We start from the raw sequence: 25,087 nt of genomic DNA on the forward strand, positions 1-25,087 counted from the left end.
GTTAGTTGAGATGTTAAAAGTGAGCAAAATAAAATTAAAAATATAATTGAACAACTCTTGTATTTTTATCATAAATAAACATTAGGTTATAGCAATTTGCCTATGCATAATACTTCTAGCATCACAAAATATTTTATATATTTATCTTTTGAGTAGTGAATTAATTTATAAAAATTTGTTAAACTGTTGGGAGTGAGTTAATTTTATGTATTTTTTAATAATTATTTTTGTTGTTATTTATTTATTAGTATTTTATGTTGCATTTTTTCAACGTTTTACTGCTTTAATTTATTTTACTACATTTTTGTATTAGTATGTTTAAAAACTTTTCTAGTATTCATTTTCGTTAATTTATTTTACATATTTATTTTATATTATTTGGCTTTTGTGGATTTTTCTTATATCAATACAGAGGCTTTTAATATATTTTTATTAAATTAAAATAAAATATTTGTTGTTATGGTAAATTATTTCATAATCTTTAATCTATTGGTAATATTTTCTATATAAAACATTTATTCAAATTCAAAAAAATTTAATATAATTATGTTCTTAACCCTTTGGATGCCGGGCATTTTTGGAAAAATGTTCCAGAACTGCCGGGACTTTTTATTAAATAATTAAAAAGTCAAAATGTGTATTTTAGTTTGTATGTATGTATGTATGTATGTATGTATATATATATATATATATATACATATATATATATATATATATATATATATATATATATATATATATATATATATATGTGTGTATATGTATAAAAATAATGATTATAATATATTTATAACATATATTTGAAAAAATGTTATAAACCCCTGAAGCAATTACCCTACAGACGGTTGAAAATGTATTGGATACAACGATTTCGGAGCCGTCGGATCCGGCAGTTCTCGCTAGTGTAGCAAAAGCCGATATATCGGATTTCGGTAGCCAAAGGTCATTATCGCATGACGTATTAAAAAATACGAGATCTGAGCGGCCGAACTCCGACCAGGAATCAATAACAATGGTATATAATATGTTATTTATTTTTAAAATGTAAATAAAACTTTTCGTAAATTAATAAAATATGATATTTTTAAATAATAGTTTAAGTAAAAATACCCTACAGACTGTTGAATATATATATATATATATATATATATATATATATATATATATATATATATATATATATATATATATATATATATATATATATATATATATAAATATATATATATATATATATATATATATATATATATATATATATATATATATGTATATATATATATATATATGTATATGTATATATATATATATATATATATATATATATATATATATATATATATATATATATGTATATATATATATATGTATATATATATATATGTATGTATGTATGTATGTATGTATGTATGTATGTATGTATGTATATATATATATATATATATATATATATATATATATATATATATATATATATATATATATATATATATATATATATATATATATATATATATGTGTGTATATGTATAAAAATAATGATTATAATATATTTATAACATATATTTGAAAAAATGTTATAAACCCCTGAAGCAATTACCCTACAGACGGTTGAAAATGTATTGGATACTACGATTTCGGAGCCGTTGGATCCGGCAGTTCTCGCTAGTGTAGCAAAAGCCGATATATCGGATTTCGGTAGCCAAAGGGTTAATTTATTATATTATTTCTTTAGTTATATATATCATATCTAAATATATAACTATCTAGGGTACCTCAAAATCGTGAAAGATCAACCGCCATACATATACGGCGATACTTCTCAAAGGGTTAATAATAATTATTGATAAAACGCATCTTCAGGTAATGTAAAAAAATATTACAAATACATGTTATATAGAATAACTGATTAAATTTGTTTGACAAAAAAGTTTTGACATTTATATAAAATATGTAATAATTATTCGGTGCTTGAAAGAAATATGTATATATTTAGCTTTATTTTATTATTATTATATGTAAATCAAAGAAACGTTTGATAAGTTTAAAATATCTATGTATCACAAAAATATATTTTGACTAACATTTATAACATTATAAATGATGAATAAAGTTTAAATTAACTTAATTTACGTTTCGATTATATCTTTAGTCATTATTAAGTAAACATAGATTCAAAATAGTATTATTAAAAATTACAAGCGCCAGCTTAGTGCAATAACTATAATTAAAATTGATAAAAATATAACTTATATTCCTAATAATTCACTACCTTATATTTTTTATTCCTACTTTCACTAAAATTATGACAAAATCTATTCATGCGGATGACAATGATTTTAGGTAGACGTCATTAATGTCTTTGACAAGGTTTGTCATTATTTATGATGTAAAAAATTCAAACAAAGGTTAAATGATTTAATAAGGCTATTATCTAATTATTTGAGACGTACAAATTGTAAACTACAGATGCTCGAATTTTTGCGTTTTTAATAAGGAACGCATTTCACTTTGATGATCCGTCAGCTATTCGCATCCTATATAACACTTTAGTTCGCAGCATCCTTAAATATATATCTACAATTTGTAATCCCAGATTAACCAGATACTTCCTCTTAATCGAATAAGTTCAGAAAATGTATTTGAGATACCTTTATTAGAGGATATTTAGCTATTATCCGTTCTTGTATCTCAGCGCCTTTCTATTAAGAGCGTTGGGATACGATTCGTTGAGCTCTCGCTAACATTTATTTAAACTTCTAAACAGTTCTGTTGACAATTTTATATTGTTTTTATAGTAGGTATTGTTTTTTTATCATCCGTAAAAATTTAAATATATAAATTAATTAATTGATAAATTATATTATAGCGTTCAATCACAAGTTGTCATCATGAAGTTCGAGACGGTTTTTCAGTAAATCCTTTTCAGTAAAAAATATAAGTTTACGTGACCCAGTTTCGTTTTCGAACTCAGTTGCTGATTATTAGAACCGATTTTGTCCGTTGCCGTTTTCTACAGCTTGTCTTACGGCGCACGCCACAATCTCGTTACGGAACAAATTATTTCTCAAACTATTGCATAAATTTAAATATAACGAGTGCTTTCTATGGATACGTCTACTTTTAAATCAAATTTAATATGTCCTTAAAAATAATTGACGTGAACTCTTATATTAGGTTAGAAACGATTATGAGTTATTAACGGCCCACTTTTAGTATAATAGACACAGTATAAATTATGATGTTTTTTTAAGATAATAAATATTATTTAAGTATTTGATTTAATATGTTTTTTTTATTATAATTAAAATTTATCATATATCCTTTCTAATCCTGTATTATGATTAATTATAAATAAACCATATAATCTTATATTACCATTTTACTACAATTTTGATGACAAAATCAGGATATAATACATATTGCGTGTACACTCATTGTCAAACAATACCACGAGCTTGTCATGCAATAGCAGATTATACGTCTAGCATCTACGACTAAATATCGGTTCGTGTGGCTAACCACCAAAAGGCGTCACACTTTTACCCTGACGTTACCTTATTGAAATGAAAAAGACTAGCAGCTTATCAATAATTGAAAGTTATGAATTCATACTCCACACGAACGCTAGTATTTTTTAATTTTCTATAGTATCTGAGAGATTAAAATAAAATTGGTAACTGTAGTATGTTGGTATGCTTTAAATAGTTTTTACTTATGTATGCATATTTAGATGGTTAATTTAAAATAAAATGTGTTAGATTTTTCTCTGATTTACCATAAATTTCATAATCTAATTAGCTTTATATTAAAATTATATTATTGTTGTTTAGTTCCTAGCTTGAACCTAATATTCAGACTAGTTTTTGGGTAGTATAGATTATTATCATGACTTTTAAAATTATGATTTTAAGAGTATAAAATACTTCCTGGCTTTTTATATCGTAATATGATATTTTATTTTATATTTTTATAAATTATTTTGGGACGTCTAAAAATACTCCAATAAACAACAAAATGATTTAACTAAAGTTGGTGTTGCAATATACTTTAGCATAAATAGATAAATCTGTCAATAAATCATAAATAGATAAGTCATATTATTTCGCGAAATTGCGGAAAGCTCTTTGAATTTAATTTTGTATAATCAATTTAATATTTAAAACTCGATTTTATAAATGTCAAAAAATGCTACTTACAAGTTGTTCATTGACTAATAATAATAATGTTTTAATTTATTTATTTAATATACATGTACAGTAATATAAAAGTTTATATATTATATTAAGATGTGTTTTTACCTTGTAAGCTTTTTCTACATTAAGCGTTAAAATATCTCTACTTTTCTTCATTACAAAATTTCTGAAAACATGTGTATGTTAAGTTAATGAGTGGTTAATAGCTTTAAGCAAATGATAAATTATTGGGGTAGTATTTTACTTCAGAAAGATTATTTTAAGCTCAATAAAATTATTTTTACAAATCGATAAAAATGTCGTGTGATAATTAGAATCATATTTTCTTTTTTTATTAATCAGACTATACATTTTGTGGTTTTACAAATAGTTAAAAACTTTTAATCAAACATTTTTTGTAATGTAAGAAATTTTATTAAAAAATAAAAATAATAAAGTTAATATGTAGTACAATAAATACAACATTTTTATATTTTTTTGTGAGATTTTAACAACACTTTTTTATTGACATTAGAATTTCTTAGTAAATAATATCATCTACTTTTTCGAAGTCCTTGACTATTTTACAAACCAATTTTTAATTAATATTAAGATGTTTAGTCAAACTTATTAATTTTAATAAATAAAAAATATTGTTTATATAATTAACTGCTTCTACAGTTTTTTATTTTAATTAAGTTTACTTTAGTTATTTATGTAAATAATTTATTACATTTAGTATATGATTCTAATCTCCTGCATTTTAAAAATATTATTTACAGTATTTATTTAAATTTATAGTTTCCTATAACGTATAATATACAAATTTTATTAAAATATATTTTTTTTATATTTTATTTTATTAAAAGTAAATGGATGATTTTTCTAAATTATTTGTCTAGAAATTTGACTCAATTTTATTCAATAATTTAATTTAAAACTTAGTACATAATAAATAGTTAATTATTAAAAGGTAAGTAATTATATTAAATGGTAATAAATATTGAATGTTTGTATTTACTAATTTACAGCTTAAATATTCCTGTAAATTAAAAATATCAATATGCAGCATTGTCATTATTATTTTTTTCCTGGACTTATCTAAAAAATACTTAACTTTTTTAAAAAAAATGGTTTCATAGAAAAATTACATTTTTAATATAAAAGTTACTAACTACTTATTTAAATAATTAGCTGAGTATTTTTTAACTATAAAACAGAAAACATTTGTGTCTGTATGTTAATCATAAGAAACGGTAAACAGTAGCGACGTGGCGTTAGCACATGTCGTTCTGGTTGTCATGTCTTGGTTAAATGCGCAATTTTTAAATTTGAACCTTTAACTCTTAAGTTGAAAATTTGGAATAGAGCTAAACAGCGACGTGTTGACAACCGTTTATGTGCAATACGTTTCAATGAAACCGCTGACAAAACTGAACAGCGACGTACTGACGATCGATTACGTGCTACTGAAATACATGAAGACAAGATATTGAAAATATTTTATTTAGCTATTGGAATAAATTTGTGATAATAGTATGAATAAAATTAATTATAATGAATGAGGAATGAGTTGAAATATATCTCGGGCGAAGCGCTTAATTTATGATAATGACATTAATAACTTAAAGTAATATTTTTATGATCCTTGTCTTGATCGATGTATTGAAAAATGTGTTTTTTAAATGTTATTCTTAATTAGGCAACAAAAAAAATAGATTGAGAAAAAAATTCATTTTCTTGTTATATACCATGAAAAAACTGCTACAAAAATAGGTAATTGTAGCTCATTTGTATGTAGTATACTAGATGAAAACACAATTTTACATATTTCAACCATTTCCTGTCCGCATATCTCCAAGCCCTTAAAAGATCATAACTCATCGAATCTTTTGCATGTGATGTAATAATTGCGATGCTCTCTTTGAAAGCAGAGCCGGAAGATAGCTGCTATATAATGCGACTCGCATTAATGGTCTGAACAAATTGCCTTTCCTGCAAGCTTCACGCCTTATCTGCCGCCCTTTTTGATAATACAATCCCCCGAGCAACGCGAGCCGTGTATTATTGCTGAGCTGATTCACCTATTGGGAGCTTAAACTTGCACAAAGCTCAAAGCTTTGCACGCCATCGTAAATCTAGCTAAGGAGACAGGCCTCTGTGGGTGGCACACACAAGAGAATATAAAAGACGATATCAAACTTTAAAATCTAAGTATCCACCACTTCTTATTTTTTCCGGACACGAAATTCACTCAGATGAAATTGGACAATACGCCTGGGCAAGAGAATCTGAAGCACGTACAATGAAAGGGTCCATCCGAGTATGGGAGCACTCGAAAACAAATAAAAGGTAAGAACTTGACCGCTATTGTGTCTAATTCGATAGTGCTCGGATGAATATAAGGCGGAGGTGTACGGTGGGACTAACAGTCTAATAAAATCTAACGTGATATCCGTTGTAAGGCAAATTAAGAATCAGGAATCGTGTTGGGCGACTTCGTGGTTACTTGTATAATTGAACTAAACTCGGATTTTTAATGGTTTTTTTGCCTTTATTTGATCGCATGTACTGTGTTATTCTATTAATTGTATGTATGAATATTATATAATTCATAAATTTGTCGTCAGAACAACAACCCTTAAGGTCCATAATTAAGTCAATATTTAAACATAGTCTTGATATAACATATTATTTTTTTATATATTTTTTTCTTTATAGATTGTCATTGCATTAGGTTATAAACATAAATGTATAGAAGTTTGATATATTGAATATATTTAAAAATAATTTGCATCTTTGTCTAACCCTTTTTTTAAATTACAGGGATTTAGGTGTTTATATTTTACTCTAATATGTGTAATACATATTTATTATATGAGGCGTCAAACATATTTTTAATTGTGAAGAAAGAAACTGCATTAAGTAAAGCTTAAATTCACTTCACATATCGCAGAATTCATGTCCAAATGGCTTGCCGTCATTGCGTCCCTAAAACGGATATTTAATTGCATTGCATATATTACAATTCTTTTTGTTTGTGAACGTTTCATAATTTCTATTCAAATGCCGTCTCTTACGGATAATTTTTTTTTTAAGAGTGACTCTTTCTAAGATTAATCTTTTTCATTTTAATCTAAGTGCCAACGTACAAAATCGTCATACGGGCTTGAACAATTATCTTCATTGATACTATTATTTGGTGCTTCTTTTAATTATTAATTACATAGCATTTTTTTTGTGATATTACTAAGTAAATCTGAACTCTTAGCTTATACCTTTCCGATAAAATATCGATCCATTTTAGAATTTAAAATAACATTGATAGTTTTAAGCATTGCATTTTATGTTTCAAAACAAATAATAAACGTAACAATATATCAAATTGTATAAATTGGCCGTCTTAAAAATTACAAAAATCAATGTTTACTACTGTTTTTTCTCTGTATTAATCAAATATCAAGAGCTCCCCTAATAGTTTGCATACAAATTACGACGTCAACCTTTTATCAGTTAGTTCAGTTTAGTTTACACACGCAAGCGCGCTAAAGCCGGACAAAAGTGGACACAAACCGGATAGGTCAACGGTTTCGGAAATTTCCACGGGCTTAGTCGTTTAATCAATCGAGCCCTGAGCGCAATTTGACAAACACAATTCGATTTGGAAATTCATTTGTCACAATCCGGTCCTGGCGGATCCTAAGCCCTAAGCCCGATTCATTTGGGGGATCCGCGAGATCTTTCATCCAATCGCCGAGGCGATTTTCCGAATGGTAATCGGCTTAGGTTATTCTTTGATCTGTCAACGCTTACTTGGTTAAAATATTAATTCGAAATTGATCGAAGGATAATTGAACATTGAAACTTAAATGACTTTTTATTAAATTGCTTAGAATGGTTAATGCTGTTTTAATATCCGCGACGAAAATTAAATCAATGTAATTATTATACAGATATAAATATAATTTTTTTTCATTAAATACATACATACATTATTTAACATTTATTTCGTCCCATTATTTTAATCTTGAACATTTTTTATACTCACATATTAATTTATTCCTGGAAAGCAGAATAAAATAGCACGATCAATGAGATTGTTCAGAATGTATGCATTTTTAATTGAAAATTGTTTTATTTTTTAATGCCCCTATGCTATTTTGGGTTAAAAGTTCAATTCGAAATTGATCGAGCAGGTCGTGTAATTGAACGAACGCATCAAAAATTAACTGACGTTTTAACCGTCGATTGCGAAGTAGCGGTTACAACGGAGCGCACGCCATGCAATTTCAGTATGTGCACGATAAAATAATATTTAATGAGCAGGTATTCGGTTTATTGCGTTTTAATATAGCTGTAAATTTTATTAAATCAATTATTTTTTACAATAAAATATCAAGTAGTTATTGTGTGTAAAATATAATTGTTTTTATTATAATTAAAATAAGGCATAAATATTTTTTTATTATATAATAAGTGGTTTTATATTTCAGGTCAAAAATCTTAAGCGTATGTTTCATAAAACTTTTACAGAAAAGTTTTACAGAATTTTTTACAGAAGTAAATGCGAAATATAATACTTTGCAACGAAAATCATGTGAAAGTTAGTTTAAACATGTCTTGTTAATAAAATAGAACATATTTTTTTTTTGCTGCACTGACTAATAAACAGTTACGTCTACAAAACAAAATTTTAATAAAAATAGTTATAGTACAAAGTTTGTGAAAAATGTATAATTTATAACATACATAGGTATGAGCTGTGTCGCTAGTGCCGTGATGCTGCGTCGTAATTTTTTTAAAGACGTCTCAACCAGCAATTAAAACTCTTGAAGCTTCAAAGTGATCCCCGGCTGGACCAGATCGAACGTTTTTTTACTTTGATTTAATTAGGCATACACCGTGTTTAGATATGATTCATGATTAAATATTATATTTAAAGTTAATAAAAACTGATAATTATAGTGAAAGTAAGGAATAAAATTTACAACCTAATGCCTGCACTACACTCTAGAAGTTGCCCCAAGTTAGCCAAGGACGGAGAATATAGTGGGCTACTTCGGGGTTACTTCGGTCGAGTTCGGTTCTGCCCACTCTAAAATCTCTCGAAAGAGGTAAAGTGGGAGTAATTCAGTCGACTTGGCCAGCTTCGAGCGCTTTCGAACATTGTCGGCATTATTTTCCGAGTCGAAGGGACTGAAGTCGGAGCTACTCTTTCGAGCGTGAGCGGTGATATACTCCCCCTTTCGCTCTCTCACGTGTTAAGGGTCGAGAGTGAGAGAGATGATGATATGGTGTTTCGCAAACTGAGATAGAACAAGTAACTCGGTTCAATTTCAGTATGTGCGTAGGCGTTCTATGGTTAACACGCATGTCGAGCGTGGCATAGTGGTCACGTGGTCAAGTTATAATACCACATGCTTATCGGGGACTTTAACAGACTCTTACTGCCATCTTTGAATATTTTAGGGCACCAAAAGGGATTAATTATATGTTTGATAGTATATTCTTCTAACAGATATCGTTATTATATTTTTTTTCATATATAATTAAATAATAATTAGTGGTACTTGATTTTGTTAAAAAAAAAATCGTTTCGAATATCCTTATGTATTTTCCTAGATCGGTTTATATAAATGTCACACCATAACGAATTCTTATTTAGAATCGATGGCGACAAATTCTAGGATAGTCACAGATCTGGTGTTCGTATTCTGAAGTATCATTTTTATGCCTTATGGCATTTTGCAAAAGCCGACAAAGATTTTGCGTAAATTGAATATTTACGACCGAAAAGTTTTCATTGATATTGTATTGATGAGTGCCCACACAAACTTTTATAATTAACAGTAGTGTAATTTTAATAATATGGCAATTTAAAAATTGCGATTATTTGGCACTTTTTTCGATCGTGCGCAAATATGTCGGCTGTACGTGACAGAAGCCGCCGTCCGGACGTCATTCACGGCCGCCGTCCGAACTGCATATGAAATTTGCGACAGTGTAGTCGCTTACTCGTAGATCTCGCCCGACTTCAGTTGTAACTTCGGTTCGAACAACTTCCAGAGAGTGTAGTGCAGGCATAATGACTTATATACCATCGAGAAACGGAAAGGAAATTGAATAGATGTTTTTTTTACAATATGGCTTATTTGGTGGCAAAAGATTTTATTATACTCAACATTTATTGACCGTTACAATTTATTTTTTATAATAATCAACTTTAAAAGTTTTAAACTGGTAATTTTGCTGAGCAAAATCTAACGATCAAAGTAAATTCGTTTGCTACTTTTAAAATGTCAGCTGTGTCGATTCGGCATAATCTTTCCTTTAATCAAATTTTAGCTAAACTAATTTATATTTCTAGTCAGAAACAAAGTGGTAGAGCCTTATGTAAGTAAAGTAATATGGCAGCTTTTTGGTTTATATACTACAGGGAAAAAGAGAGAAGATCGATATTTTTTTCTCAATTTATTGACCAATCGTGATGATTTTAAAGTTGTTTTCTAATAAATATCGTATTTATCTATATAGTGTATTGAATAGTAATTATCAATTATTGCTTTTAGCATTACTCATTTTTAAGTTTATTTATTACGCAAATGAAAATCAGAAAAAGCAATAAGTGTTAATTGACCCTTTGAACGGAATTTGTACAAACTATACTATATGTGCGTTAACACAGTCAGTTCGAGAGCAATTCATTTCATCTTTATTAATAATTGATCTATCATCTATATAAAGCGATATATTTCCTGATATATAATAATAATAATAGTAGGGGCGGAGACTCAAACTTGGCATTTCTTTCTCAATTATAAATAATGATAAAATTAATTGCTCTTGAACTGACTGTGTTAACACAAATAGGGTATAGTTGTAATGCGACAATTATAGATGGTTTCAACGGCTGTTTTACTAGTCGATTTCAATATTTGTTTGACTTTGAAAAATTTTCTATGATAATAATTTTTTTAAACTCAACTTAAGATACTTTGTGAACTAATTTTAAAATATGCATAAAAATAAGTATTTTACATTGATTTTCTGCAGTTTTTGTCTGTTTTTCATATAAAAAAATTATCAAAGCTTATTTTTAAATCAATGAAATGCATAAAATATATAATACTGAACATATTATGAGCACAAACGTAACGTAATTATTTTTATATAGTGAAAAAAAAGGTAATTGCTGAAATTAAACTATTATATACAATATTATATGTTATAATATGTTTTAAGTAAAAAAATATTTTAATGTCCAGACCTTCTAGTCAGGGGATTTATTTTTAGTATTACAAATATACGTGTCGTATGCTGTAAGCATCTCTAAAGTGGGCGTCGAACTGGATCACTGGATGCAAAGAGAGAAGCGGCTGCTTTTTTGAATTCGCTGATCTAAAATTGAGTCAGGCTTATGTTGTCTATAGTTTAATTTAAATAGCTTTTAAAGATGTGATGCTTTGAGCTCTGATGTAGATAGGCAAGTATGGAGATAAGGACGGAATAACGTAGTACGTAACGTCTCAGACTAGTAACTCTGAGGTTGCAGGTTCAAGCCCGGGCAGCGGCACTCGAATATTCGCATTCAAACATTCGAATATTGATTATAAATTATATAGCACATAATAATTTATAATTCATTATATAGATGTCACCAATTCTCAGACTTTCAGTCTGATGGTTAATACTTACTTGTAGGTATTCATTATGTCTGATTGACTTACTCAGTTAGTACAGATTTGTCCGTTGTAACGCATTGGGATTATGCCTGTCAGGTTATAACGGAAAATTTAATAAAAATAAATAAAATAAAAAATGCCAGTAGAGTACGATATTTAAAAAAGTGGAAGTTATCCGTCATTGCGCACGTTCTAATATTTATATTGATAGCCTCATTCATGTAATATTTTGTACGTGAAAATTGCGTACGAGATTGAACATGAATTAACATTGGCTGCTAAGGCAGGTCAAATACGATCGTATTGAGGATTTACCTGAATGCACAGGTTATCTGCTCTTAAGGCAGTGGATATGTTAATTTTTTCTGACTTATGGCACGTACCTTGAGACTTAATCCGATAAAAGGTTTTCCACGGTGTCACATTTTAGCAAAAAATACATTTTTTCTTAAGCAGTTAAAACGCTTTATACAAGTCGAACTGGCCTTTTTATGATTTACCATCATAAGTTTATCCCTAAAATTGTAAACAAAGACGTCGTTAAATTTATGAACTCAACATTTGCTTATAATTTTAATTATGCCAAATAAATCTTTAAATTTATCATTAAATAACATAGTCATACAAAATATCAAAATATTTATCAGTTCGTTAGCTGCTTAGCCAATTTCATCTCTTGACTTTTATTAATAAAGGAGCAATAATTTACAAAAAATATTTTTTTAAATAAAAATAATATTGTAGTTAATCTTTTTTTAAATTTAGGTTAAAATTTAATACTGTAATAATTCTCCTACATATGCATATGTTAAATATGTAAAAGGTGTTCTTAGAAGAAGAAAAAAATAGAATGTACATCAAGTAAGATCATTATTTTAGTCAAACCATTTGCACCAAGGAGTATAAAAAAATACCTAAAACACCTTCTAAGCTTCAAACACGACAACGCTCTCTCCGACATTTGTCTCTGGTTTTTGCTTAGAGACAGGCATCAACTCTACGTGTGTGTCTTTGGCCGCTTACGAGGCGGGATTATGAACGAAAGATGGAATTATTTACAAGGCGTGCGACTTTGTCAATTAGCGCAGCTTTGGCAGCGCTTTCAATTAACACAAAGTAAAGCCGGATCTCGGCGACGGAGGCCCTCTCCATTGTCGTCGTCGTCGAGGCCTAAGAATAATCCCCGGGAATAAGACCTTTCACCGTGGCTTATGTGTCTTACGCGCGCTTGATTCCTTGGAAATAATATTCGTTAACCGGCTTTCGCGGCGGAGACGTCTCTTCTAAGGTTTCTCTCCTGAGATCCCGAGATCCCTGTCTGTTTTAAACTATTCTAGATTTCTTGTCAACAGTATCATAACATTAACGTTTAATGAACTAAATACATACTCACAAAAAGATGTTCAATCTACGCATAAAAGTAACAAACCCTAAACCTAAAGTAGCAAATGGTATTCACTTGGTTTAGATTTAATTACTATACACTGCTTCGCTTCACACTAAAATAAATGTAAATGGCTGAAGTAATCACATTACAAATAATTTGTTCACATATCCTATTATACGGACTCTCATAAAAATTTAAAAATAATAAAAGTACAAAAAGAAGTCTTTAAAGCAGTGTACGCCACAGCTTTCAATTTTTATACACATACATTAGCGCGTGCTAGAGCTGAGTCACAAGAAGAAAGTCGCATACGTCGCACATAAATACGATTGTGTGTTGTTTTTGTTTCTATCTGCGCGAAATTCTAACAGGTGTTTCTTAAATAAGTAAGGTTTCATCGAATTATTTGAGAACATTCGATGACAATTGACGTCTATGAGAAAGAATACTTTATCGCGTATGATATTAGTTAATCCATGTTTTAGTAAAGCGGAAATATATCTTTAAATAAATAAATAAAAAAAATTAGCAATAGGAAGAAAATATTCCAGACCAATTATAATGACATAATGTCAAATAAACCTTCTTTGGGCAGTTTTCTTTGGTTTCGTTCCAACAAAACTATCACTTTAAAATGACGTAAAAGATCGATAGCTCATTTTTAATTTTTAAAAAGTCACTATAAGTATCGAGTCTAAAAACTTTTGCTGTTAACTAATACATTAAAAATTCGTACTGCAATAGTGCATCAGAATTCTTTTTGTGAATGCATTGTTTACGTGTACAGATGTATACGTAAAGCGATACATGCGCGTAATAATATACCGTTGTCTCGCTTGTTCTTGTTGAAGCGGCAATGCTAACTTAAGGTTTTTCGTCTGTGTCACATCCGGCTATAGAAATAATTATTTCGATCCATTTTGCACAAAATAAATAAAAAAATAATAATATGTCACAGAAACTGGTTATCATATAGTAAGATCCTGTTAGTTCAGCGTCCGTATGTTTTGAATAAAAAGTGAAAGCTGTGACGTACACTGAAATGTGTAGAAAAAGCGAAGTTATTTGTATTCTTTAAATCAATTATGTTTTTAGATTTAAGTATCTTATTCACAAATACGTTTTTATGCATTTTAATTTATTTTCATTAAAATTTTTTTTTTTTGTGTATTAATGTATGCCTTATACATATGGCTAATAAGCTTTCAACATGCAATAAAAATATAATACGATACAACACAAGTAAGGTGGGTTTACTAGTCAAACACGCATTTCGTTGAGTTCTTAACATGAATACACTATATATTATATTTAGCAATAGAAAACATTTCCTTAATGTGCATTTTCTTATTCGCCCACATGCACTGTATGATACATATTTTTATTATAACTATACTTGCGCTTTAAAATAAATTTATATCGTAAATCTTGCAGATCAGATACTGTACGCTAGAAACGCTGTCGTAAATTTCAACCGAGGTTTTTACTGCAACGCTCATGCAACAACTACACTCGCTAGCGTAAAAACGTTTCATTTGAAACGAAATGGAAAACATAATACCGTAAACGTGGCAACGAAACAAATTAGAGCAGCAGTTATGGCTCACGTCAAAGGCGTACATATTTAATGTTTGACTTAGGAAATTTATTAATCGCCTACACGGCGCTGAACTTGCGATAAACTATGCCGCGGACTCGTACATCAATTTTCAAGTTTTGACTGGCAAACTTTGAGAAGCAGCGAAAATTTTGGCGTGTAAATATAACCGTTATTTACCTTGTCTATATAATATTTCGCGGGTACAAAAAATAAAAATATTTTTTTAGTGATCAACACAAAAATTTAAACGATGGTTTCTATTGTATATCTAAAGTGAAAAGCCGGGGTGTTTATTCCATAAATATGCTACCTATAATGAATAAAATTTACGAAATAATTCAATTTAAATAGTCCCATTTTATTAATATGTAATAAATATATATTTTTTTCACTAATTTTAACGAAAGAACGTCATTTGAAAATGTCGTAAATTTGGCAGACATAAATTAGATTTAAATAATATTTTTCATATAAATAAACTTCAAATCATCGACATTATACTTTAAGTAGGTCAACAACAAAGGTGACCTTCGTGTCACTCTCGCATTAAAATAAACAAACAAATTGCATTAAAATAATTCGAATTAGAGATAAATATTTTAAAAATAGACAAATTGTCAACCTTTGATAAAAATTATTTTTTTTGTAATCTGAGATGCACGACATTTTAATCGTTATGGTTTATATGAACATAACACGAAGCATAACCTTGAACTCGTTTGCACTTGTTTATGCATCTCAAAATATTTAAAAAAAAATCAGTAACTATATGACAATGGTCATTAACGGTCGTGTTACATTTTTCTCGAATAACTGTTTTTATAATAATATCCCTATCGATGTTTTTAATTATAAAGTGATAGTGTAATTTAGTGTATGTGTTAGAATTAAGCAGTGTATAATTCAAAATAGTGTTTATACGTGGGCCTATGCAAGGCCGTTGCAGCGGCGCGGCGCCGGGGTCAATTACCGCCGCCGACGCCGCGGACCACCCATCGCGCCGAAGCGCGAGACCCGCGAGGACAAGGTAATGTCTTTGGAATTTTCTGTGTCTTTCGAATATTGTCAACCCTTTGTGCTCGTGAGTCGACAATGTGTCGACATCGTATTCCAAGCGTTGCACCTTACGTCGACAAAACTTGAAATGCATTTATTGGCTTTGTGTTCGAGCTAATTTTGCCAATTTAAATTTATTAATAGTAAAAAACCTTCTGGTAAACACATTTTATTAATATTGGATTTTTAACTTGTGCAAATAACTCAATAATCTTCAATTTACGAGTGTAAGTTTATTGTAAATTTTTTCTTTGGAACATGGCCGGCCCCGTTCGGTGTTAAGACCGCAAAACACGATACGTTGTCAATTACTGCTATTAAACTGATTTTTTCCTTCAAAGGGTATCTATATTTTTGTGATATGGGATGAAACGGGATTATATGCTCTAATTGTGCATAATTGTTACTTAATATTGTGTGTCTGTTATAAAATAAAACGATTAGAAAAAAAGAGCGAGATGCAAGCAGAGCTCGCTATTACGCTCTCACTCTTAAAATGAGCGATTGACAACTATCGACCTGCGTATCGACATTTTTAGCGGCAACTCAAATAATAATATTAGTCTTTTCGAGCTAGTAAATTACTAACAATTAGTAATCTGTGTTTTAATTATTTATAAATACATATATTGATTTATTTTTACAAATTATCCATATAATTACGAATGACGATATATTGGATGTTTAAGGAAGTGACGATGAATTTGATATTAACCGTGTTATTATTACTGTGACACTAATAGTAGTAGGAATAATATCTAACCACTTAAAAAAAGATGGATTATTCCAATATTTGATGCAAATAATGAATACGAATCTTATTATAATCTTAAATATTATAACAATAAATTGGTATGGTGCGCTAAGTAAATATTGTTAACTTAATATAATACCTCTGCACCAAGAGATCCATTTACTGTCCAGATACCCAGAGACCCTAAACTATACAATAATATATCGATTTATAAAAACACTAATCAATTTACTAAAAGAGATTAGCATAATATTTTTAAACTATTATTTGTAAGCTAATAAAAATATTGTTTCTAAAACAAGTTTATATCGTATATGGTCCCCTTTTAAAATGGTAAATATAATATCCATTTTAATTTTAAATTTTATTTATTTTATACACTTTCTGGATTAATAGTGCAGCAAGGCCATTTAGGAAATCAAATTTCTCATATGTATTTAATGAGATTCAACGACTTGAACGAACGTTCAACTTCAGCTTTAGACACGTTCATGCTAAAACTATTTCTACCAATTTTAAATCTTGTACAAGTTTCAAGTTTTAGAATAATCTTTTAATGTAATCATTTTTTATGATCAATTTAATTATTTTTTAAAAACTGTTTTAATAAATTCCTAAATTAGTATGTCCAAATATGATTTTATTTTCAAATATCATTAGAGAATAACAGTATTTTCATATTTCCAAGGTATCGGGTTTTGTAATAAGAAATTACATTTTTTGTCTTCCACTGGAATTAATGTATAATTGTCAATTGGAGTTTTGTAAGTCTTTTTAAGGGATTTGATCTTTTCATTGAGCAATGTTTCATAATATTGTAGTGCTTGTTTAGCTGCTATGTAAATGTCATTATTTAATTGCAAAACATTTTATTTTTCGATTTTAGTGATTATTTTTAATATATTTTTTAAAAACCACAGGATTTTATGTCTATTTTGATCATCCAAATTATAATGTCTAGAAGTACTGGGGCGATATTCAAAGCTAGTTATGGATAAAAAGGATATTTTGTCAAATATTGTAAATTTTACAGTATTATTTATAGTAATCTTCTCGCATTATTGCTTTAAGATTCAATTCGATTTCCGAAAGATATTTATAATACAGAATTTTTTTGAGCGTGGAGGCGTATCGAAGTCAAGTGTATCTAGTCCGGTTTTGTGCTGCGTTATATACACCGTCATACGCGTAAGCTGTATTCGCGAAGATTTTATTTTCGTTAGTTAAGTAGTTCGATCGCAGTTAATTTATTTCTAGTTAAAATTTATATGCAAATCCGCACTAAACAAAGACCGATACGGATCCATTCTGTATGTTTATTAAATTCATTTCAAACATTACTAGCTATTATTAAGAGTTTTAAAATGTGATTGAAAGTCTTATTGCCGCAGTAAATTTGCTTCGACGATGGCTGGTGTGATCCAGCCGAAATATCACGACAAAAAAATTATACGCGAACAACCCGATGAAATATGATAAATCCTGATATTATGCTACTTTATATTTTATATTAATCATGCAAGAGTTTTAGTTTTAATTCTTAAAGAACAAAATACCAAGATTCTCCTTAATAAAGAGTCTCTTAAATATTATTAATAAATTATAATTGTGCTAATTTTGCGTGATTGTGCATGTAGCAATAGTTTCAAGAAGCTCTAATTAATAAGTGTGTCATCAGAAAAAATGCATGTGCAATTTTAATCGTAATTATGGCTATTCAAGATCAACTAATACATAACTTAAGTATAATTATACGCGGCAGTTTATATAATTGATTTTCATTTCAGTTACTAAGTCTTTGGTCTATCCCTTTGGGCGCTAGAGGCTCGCCAGATGGGTCCTGCAGGAAACGAACTAGACTCCTTTGCAGATAAATGTTGCCCTCGTGTGTTGTATGATAATTAAGCCGACTTTGCGCAGATAGTAACACCTCGCCCCTAATTCGGCCAATATATTTCGAGAGATTTGCCTAAATGTACCCTGCAGTGAGTGTCTTGAAGCGTTTAACGTTTGTTTTTAAGCCTGAAAAGTATGAGGTATGCTACAAAGCGACAATGAAAAACGTTCAGTTGTTATCTCGGTTGAATGCCGAGAATCTAATTACGCGATATTGTGGCGTTTAACGTGACTAATAGACATTACAACCCAAATACCGCGATAGTCCAACTAATATGTCATTAAAAATCTTTTTTGTGTCAAAACAAGCAATGTAGTTTAAGCAAGATAGATTTATTTAATTAGGGACGTTTTCTTATGTCATATTTTTATAAGAATATATTAATTATTACTATACAACAATCACACCAATCTGGAAATCATCATATATCGTAGTACATAGGTATTAAAAACATGTTTTTTTTTAATTCATTAAAAAGTAATATTTGCTATTTTAAAACACGTGACAATCCTCGAATTCCATCTACTTTTTATATCTAGCAAATGCTTTAATTTTTTTTCTCTTAAAAAATATTATCACGTAAGGTTGAACTTTCAACGAATAAAAATTTACTTAAAAAGCCGATTTAAAGAACTAAACAAATAGAAGCATAATAATTGTAATTATGTAAAAATAATGAAACATAGCTTTTTATTAGTGTGGGTTTAATAATATATGAATTTTCTTACATTTTATACGATTAAAACATTAATCGTTTAAGTAACAAAAATATATTATTTAATATCCGTACTCAGCCGACATTCACGATAAAGTGTAGTTGTCTAAAATAAATGAAAAATAGGTCTGGCGGGCCATATACCTGCCTATAACTGTACGCATTTATTGCAAGTCAAGTCGATAATTATTTGTCAATTTAATGAAACATTACAGAACAAATCTAATGATAAATTCAAAATCAGCGTTTTATTTTAGTACAAAATATATTTATATCGTACGTATGGGGATGGGGAGCCATACTTTCATAGGTACCTAATAATTAATAAATAATAATGTTGTCATTGGCTAATCATTTTAATCATTATTATCCTATATCTACTGCCTATATCTCGTGAATTTTTATTCTTTATAAATTTCTTACAATTTACATATATTTTGTATACCTAATATCTAAAATATTCATTACTTGATTTTCTCCAAGTATTTTTGCGCTCTTGTGACGTGCTCTCTTTTGTCAAACGCTCATATGACTGTCTGCGCATTTGACACACGCTATTTTGTTGCAGCGCTACTTTGGTAAACGCTCTTATGACGCAGCGCTTTTTTGACGCACGCCAATTTGTCCGCGCTCATTTGTGACGTTGCCACTTATCTTTTCTTAAAATACGCAAATTAAATTTTAAAAACAAAGAAAATACCTAAATGTATTTTTTCAATAAAGTAGAAATAAGACTATTTTAAGTAAAATATTTGACTTGAAAAATCCTCAATAATTCAACACTAATTAAGGAGTAGGTAAAACTTGTAATGAACTAAATTTTAATTACATATTTGACATACATGTTTTTCAAGCATAAGACGCATCATTTGCTTGAATTAATATATCATTCAAAACTTTAAATCGAAAAGTCTGTATGCTAAAAAATAGCTTATTGAAAAATAAAGACGAAGCTCAAATAAATGTGTATTTTTTCAATTACAAACATTTCGTTTTAAAGTATATTTCTCCAAACATTTAAACGTAACTCGTATAGAAAAAGCAGCAAATGTTAATAGCAAATAGTTACAAAACAATAGGAAGGTAAAATAAGAGTAAATGGTCTATTACTAACAGAAGCGAATAGATATCCTTTGTATTAGAATATACCAAATAAATCATTAAATATAAAATATAAGATTTTTTATCACGAAGTTTATACAACGCAGTGAAAATCTAACTTACTCTCGTTTATATATTTTGTGAAATATACAAACAAATTTTAATTTTTAATATATAAACTTCAGCGGCAAAAAGCAAATATGTTGTTGTCTTGCAGAGTTTAACAGTTAGTTAAAAACAAATGCTTCTTAACCTCGTTAAGGATTATTTGTTAAAGTTTAATTAACTTAGTCAATAGCAATAACAGTAGCATAAGAGCCCTTAACTGCAACGCAATTATAGATACGAGTGTGTATGGCTTTGACAACAATTAACTGTGTCTTTAACTGATACGGGTAATACACATTCAAGAAGAATTAATTTATTTATTTTAAATAATATTGAAATAACTTGTATATTGTTCAATTATTTAAACTTATGCCTCTAATAGACCATAGACTTAATATAATATATATGGAAATTAATTCTAAAAAAAACTTAAAAATTATTTTTGATTGCAGTTAAAAAGTACAAGCCTTGTTTTTTTAGTCGTGTCCTAAAGCTTTAAACATCTGGTAACTGCAAATTATTTAATTAAGCTACAATTAGGATAATTCTATATTTTGACGTGTAATTTTTTACTGTGACGTCTTACCACAACCGAGAAAAAATATAAATATATACATGCCTAACGGCGATTATTTAACTCATTCAACACTTAATATCACCAAATTTATAAATAACGATCACGCATGTAAAGGGTGCTAGAGTATCGATTTTAAATAACTCACCACTTAATATACGGGTGTTAATATATATTGTACAAAGTAATATCCGAGTGTGCCTTTGTTCTTGACGAAAGCTACGAAACCGCATTGCAGTTTGCAACGATTCGCTCTAAAGCTTACTACTATTTATCTAAAATGCAATACAGGTAAATGTATTATAAATATATGCACCATGATTTATTTTATTGCTACCTTTTAATTTGGTTTATAAAATTATATATAAGCGATAGTTTTTTTGTAAGGATATAATTTTGCATTATATGTATTAAATTCACAATGATTTTACATGTTTAATTGATTGTTGTTTTGCTACGATTATGGTGTAGAATTCTAGTATTACTTGCTGATTATAAAACGATACAACTGCTCTCTATAAACTGCTTTCGAACCGATGAATCGATTGCACATAACCGCAATACAATGGTTGTGATTTGTTGCGAAATAACGACTCGGTTAGGATAAAATTAATGATCTATATTTAATTTATAAATGGATAAATTATTTATATTGTTTTAATCGTGTATTAAAACTACAATGATAACATTAATAGTTTTTATGACTAAAAGTATTTAAATTTTATCTGTAGAATTTACCAAAAAAGAATTAGCATTATTACATAAGATAGTTTGTGTAGTGACTGCGTAAATTACGAATTTCGTGGCTTTCTCGAAGCCAAGACTGCTTGAAAATTATAATACAAAATCTGACAATTTAAGTTAAAATTCTGACTGGCTGCCGAAGATCCGGACTTAAAGGCTTGTTTCGGAGCAGTGACTTATAAATGATTTACACAAAAAAAGGCGATTAAACATTCTCCTATGTCAACTGATTTCAAAACAAAAAATTACAGCTGCATTGGCATTGATAGTTGGTATTTTTATGAAAAAACATTTCACCCCAGCAAATGTTTTTTTTCAGTTTTTTTCCTCAATAGTTTAAATTTACCACTGCAATTTTAAATAAAAGTTCTATTTGCTAAATTTACATCTGCGTTAAGATAGTGCAAATATTAATTAACATTTTCGATTATCACTCATATAATTTTTATATCCAACTCTTAGAATTACGATAAGCAAACATGTTATTCAAACCTTTGTGAAAATTATACGGTATACAAAAAAATTAGAATGCAAGAATCAATGACTGTAGAATATTTATATTGTTGAGCCTGTGAAAAAATTGTTTGTTTATCGGTGAGTGCCCACACAAATTTGTATAATTATCAGTAGCGTAATTTAAATAATATGATAATTTAAAAATTGCGATTATTTGGCACATTTTTCGATCGCGCGCAAATATGCCAGCTGTACGTGACAGAAGCCGCCGTCCGAACGTCATTCACGGCCGCCGTCCGGACGGTATATGAAATTTGCGACAAAGTGGTCGCATACTTGAAGTCCTAGATCTCGGCCGACTTCAGTTGTAACTTCGGTTCGGACAACTTTTAGATAATGTAGTGCAGGCATAATGAAAGGTCTCAATATGAGCGCTAGATAACCGCGATAGAAACAGAATGATGCTATTGCTTTGATTTTCATAAGACCAGAAAAATGCATGTTATTTAATGAAATACTATAAATCTTAATTAAAGCAAAATATTAATAACTAATTATTTGCCCCCACCCACCATCTCACCTTTCGAAAAAAAGCTAAAATCAAGTTCCTTTATAACAAAAAGTATATTAAAATCAAAGCAGTAATTAATAAATATATTATTTATTTTCATGGTGTTACAAATATTTTCAACGGATTTGCAGATTCTGCATTTTCTATTTCAAGTGATCGCAATGTTTTTTAATTAATTATTAATTCATAAAATTTAACTCTTTTATATTATTTATTATATAAATAAATAAAACAAAGCTTATAATATGGTTCAACTTAATATTTGGTATATTTTTGATCTTTTTTGCAGAATTATTAATTAAAGCACAGAATTTACTAATTTTTAATTAAAAAAAATTGCTAAACTAATTAACTAACCAGTAGTTTTTTTTATATCATCAGCTAAATTGTTATATTTTGTATCTAAATGTATATTTAATTTATCATTAATGTACAAATTGTACTTAGGCTTAAAGCAATATATTTTAATTAAAAAAGAGGTGACATTTTTTGCAAATAATATTCAAATATATGTATGTATTTATCATAAAAGAAAATCAATCATTTATATATTTCAAATATTCAGATGATCTGGGTTTGTAAGTATTTAAAGAATCGTTCGCAATAGTATCCTATGATTTCCAATACTTGCTAAAAAATGCGTCAATAATCAAATATTGGTTTCCTATTGTGTTTACTGTTTATAAATGACATAAACACAGTATTTGAAAAATATACATTGTTTTAAAAATATACAAATTCATTAAAGTAATAATTTTTCATTTTAATATGCTAATTTGTGGAAATATCGTTTAATAAACAGTTTACAATTTAGCATTATTAAAAAATTATGTTTTTTTTACGCGAGATTTTATATAGTTGTTCTCGAAAAGAAAACATCTTTAAATGATCTTAACATTTATTTAATGATTCCTCGAATTTCAACCCACACTTGCTTAACATTTATAACAGGCCATTAAACGTGGAGTTGCGAAATGCGTACCACCTCAACAATGTATGGATCATTAATATTAAATTAGATCTTGATAAATTGTCGAGGGAGATCTAATAAGTCCCCTAAGCACTCTGAAATAGCGGCTGAAATTTGTAAACGATAGATTTACAATGAATATATAATTATAATTAGCATTAAGTCAGTCTATGTATTAAGCTTATCTGATAAGGTAAGATACTTTAATATCTGTAGTTATATTTTTGAAATATGCCACGCTTAAAAGTATGAATGCAACGTAGTTGTCAATACAGATCTAAAATATTATATGACATAAATGGTATCGTGTATCGCTTTTGAAAGCGAGTCACGAGCGCAAAAGGTTAATTACGCTAGAGTTTGATTGCAATTGGGTCAGCAGCGCGCAACCTTTTCCATTCGCATTTCCATCCGTCGCGCGAAAAGCGAACGCAAGGGTTGCGCCGTGTTTTTTATGAAAAAAGCTCGATTTATGTTCAAAGTATTTTTTTTGTATTGGTCAAACTACGCGGTGCACAATTTCAGTTTCGATACGCAAAAATATCGGCTCTGTATAAAATAGAGGACAGATCCGGGTATTGATGGACGCATATATAAAAAAGCAGCGCAGCAATAAAGTGAAACGGGAAAGATACGCGGATTCTCTTTTATCTTGCGGCTTTACGGCTCTGCGGCCGTAGGTTTTATTGCGGTCGGATCATTCTGTTTATATATATTTGAAGTCGAACACTTTTGACTCTGACGGTGACCTGTTTCCTACGCGGCTATTTTTGCGGCTTCTGTGCAATAAAAATGGCGACGGAGGTAAATACGAGCTCCGATAGCTAACGTTCAGCAGCTGATCAGTTTGACAGTTGAACCGTCGCTTCTGAGGGATGAAAGATTTATTTGCATCGAAAGGCTCTATAGCGTCAATGATGTGTCATAAATAAAATTATTGTGATTTAAAAAGGTATTCTTGGCATCTAAATTGTTCAATCAGATAATCAAGGGTGCAAATTATTTATTTATTTAAATTAAACTTATACTATCCTGATTTAACAGGTTATTCCAATGAGTCATAATATTAAAAAAACAATATATTATATTTATATTAATATAATGTATTGCAATGCCATAAAATTCAGATTTTAATATGTAAATAATATTAATTCTTGCATTAGTGGTCTGAAAACTGTTTCTCTTATTTTAAATAGTCCGCATGTAAAAAATATGAAAAACAAATAACTAACGGATCGTAATTAACAAAGATGAGCATCTTGAAAGATTTTTCACAGACGCCGTTTACGTGTAGAGA

At 28.8% G+C, this 25,087-nt stretch overlaps 1 protein-coding gene across 1 annotated transcript in view; it reads left to right on the top strand.

Annotated features, from left to right (window-relative positions):
* Positions 1 to 15,752: 15,752 nt before the first annotated feature.
* Positions 15,753 to 25,087, top strand: part of LOC148239487 (uncharacterized) — a 219,767-nt gene continuing 210,432 nt past the window's right edge. Inside the window, exon 1 of the mRNA XM_088187915.1 lies at positions 15,753 to 15,871. The gene's annotated coding sequence lies outside the window, so the exon portion shown is untranslated. The remainder of the gene's footprint in view (positions 15,872 to 25,087) is intronic.

The sequence above is a fragment of the Plectrocnemia conspersa genome, unplaced genomic scaffold (assembly GCF_051122295.1).
Source record: "Plectrocnemia conspersa isolate PC_06_02 unplaced genomic scaffold, ASM5112229v1 ptg000001l, whole genome shotgun sequence".
NCBI classification, from domain to species: domain Eukaryota; kingdom Metazoa; phylum Arthropoda; class Insecta; order Trichoptera; family Polycentropodidae; genus Plectrocnemia; species Plectrocnemia conspersa.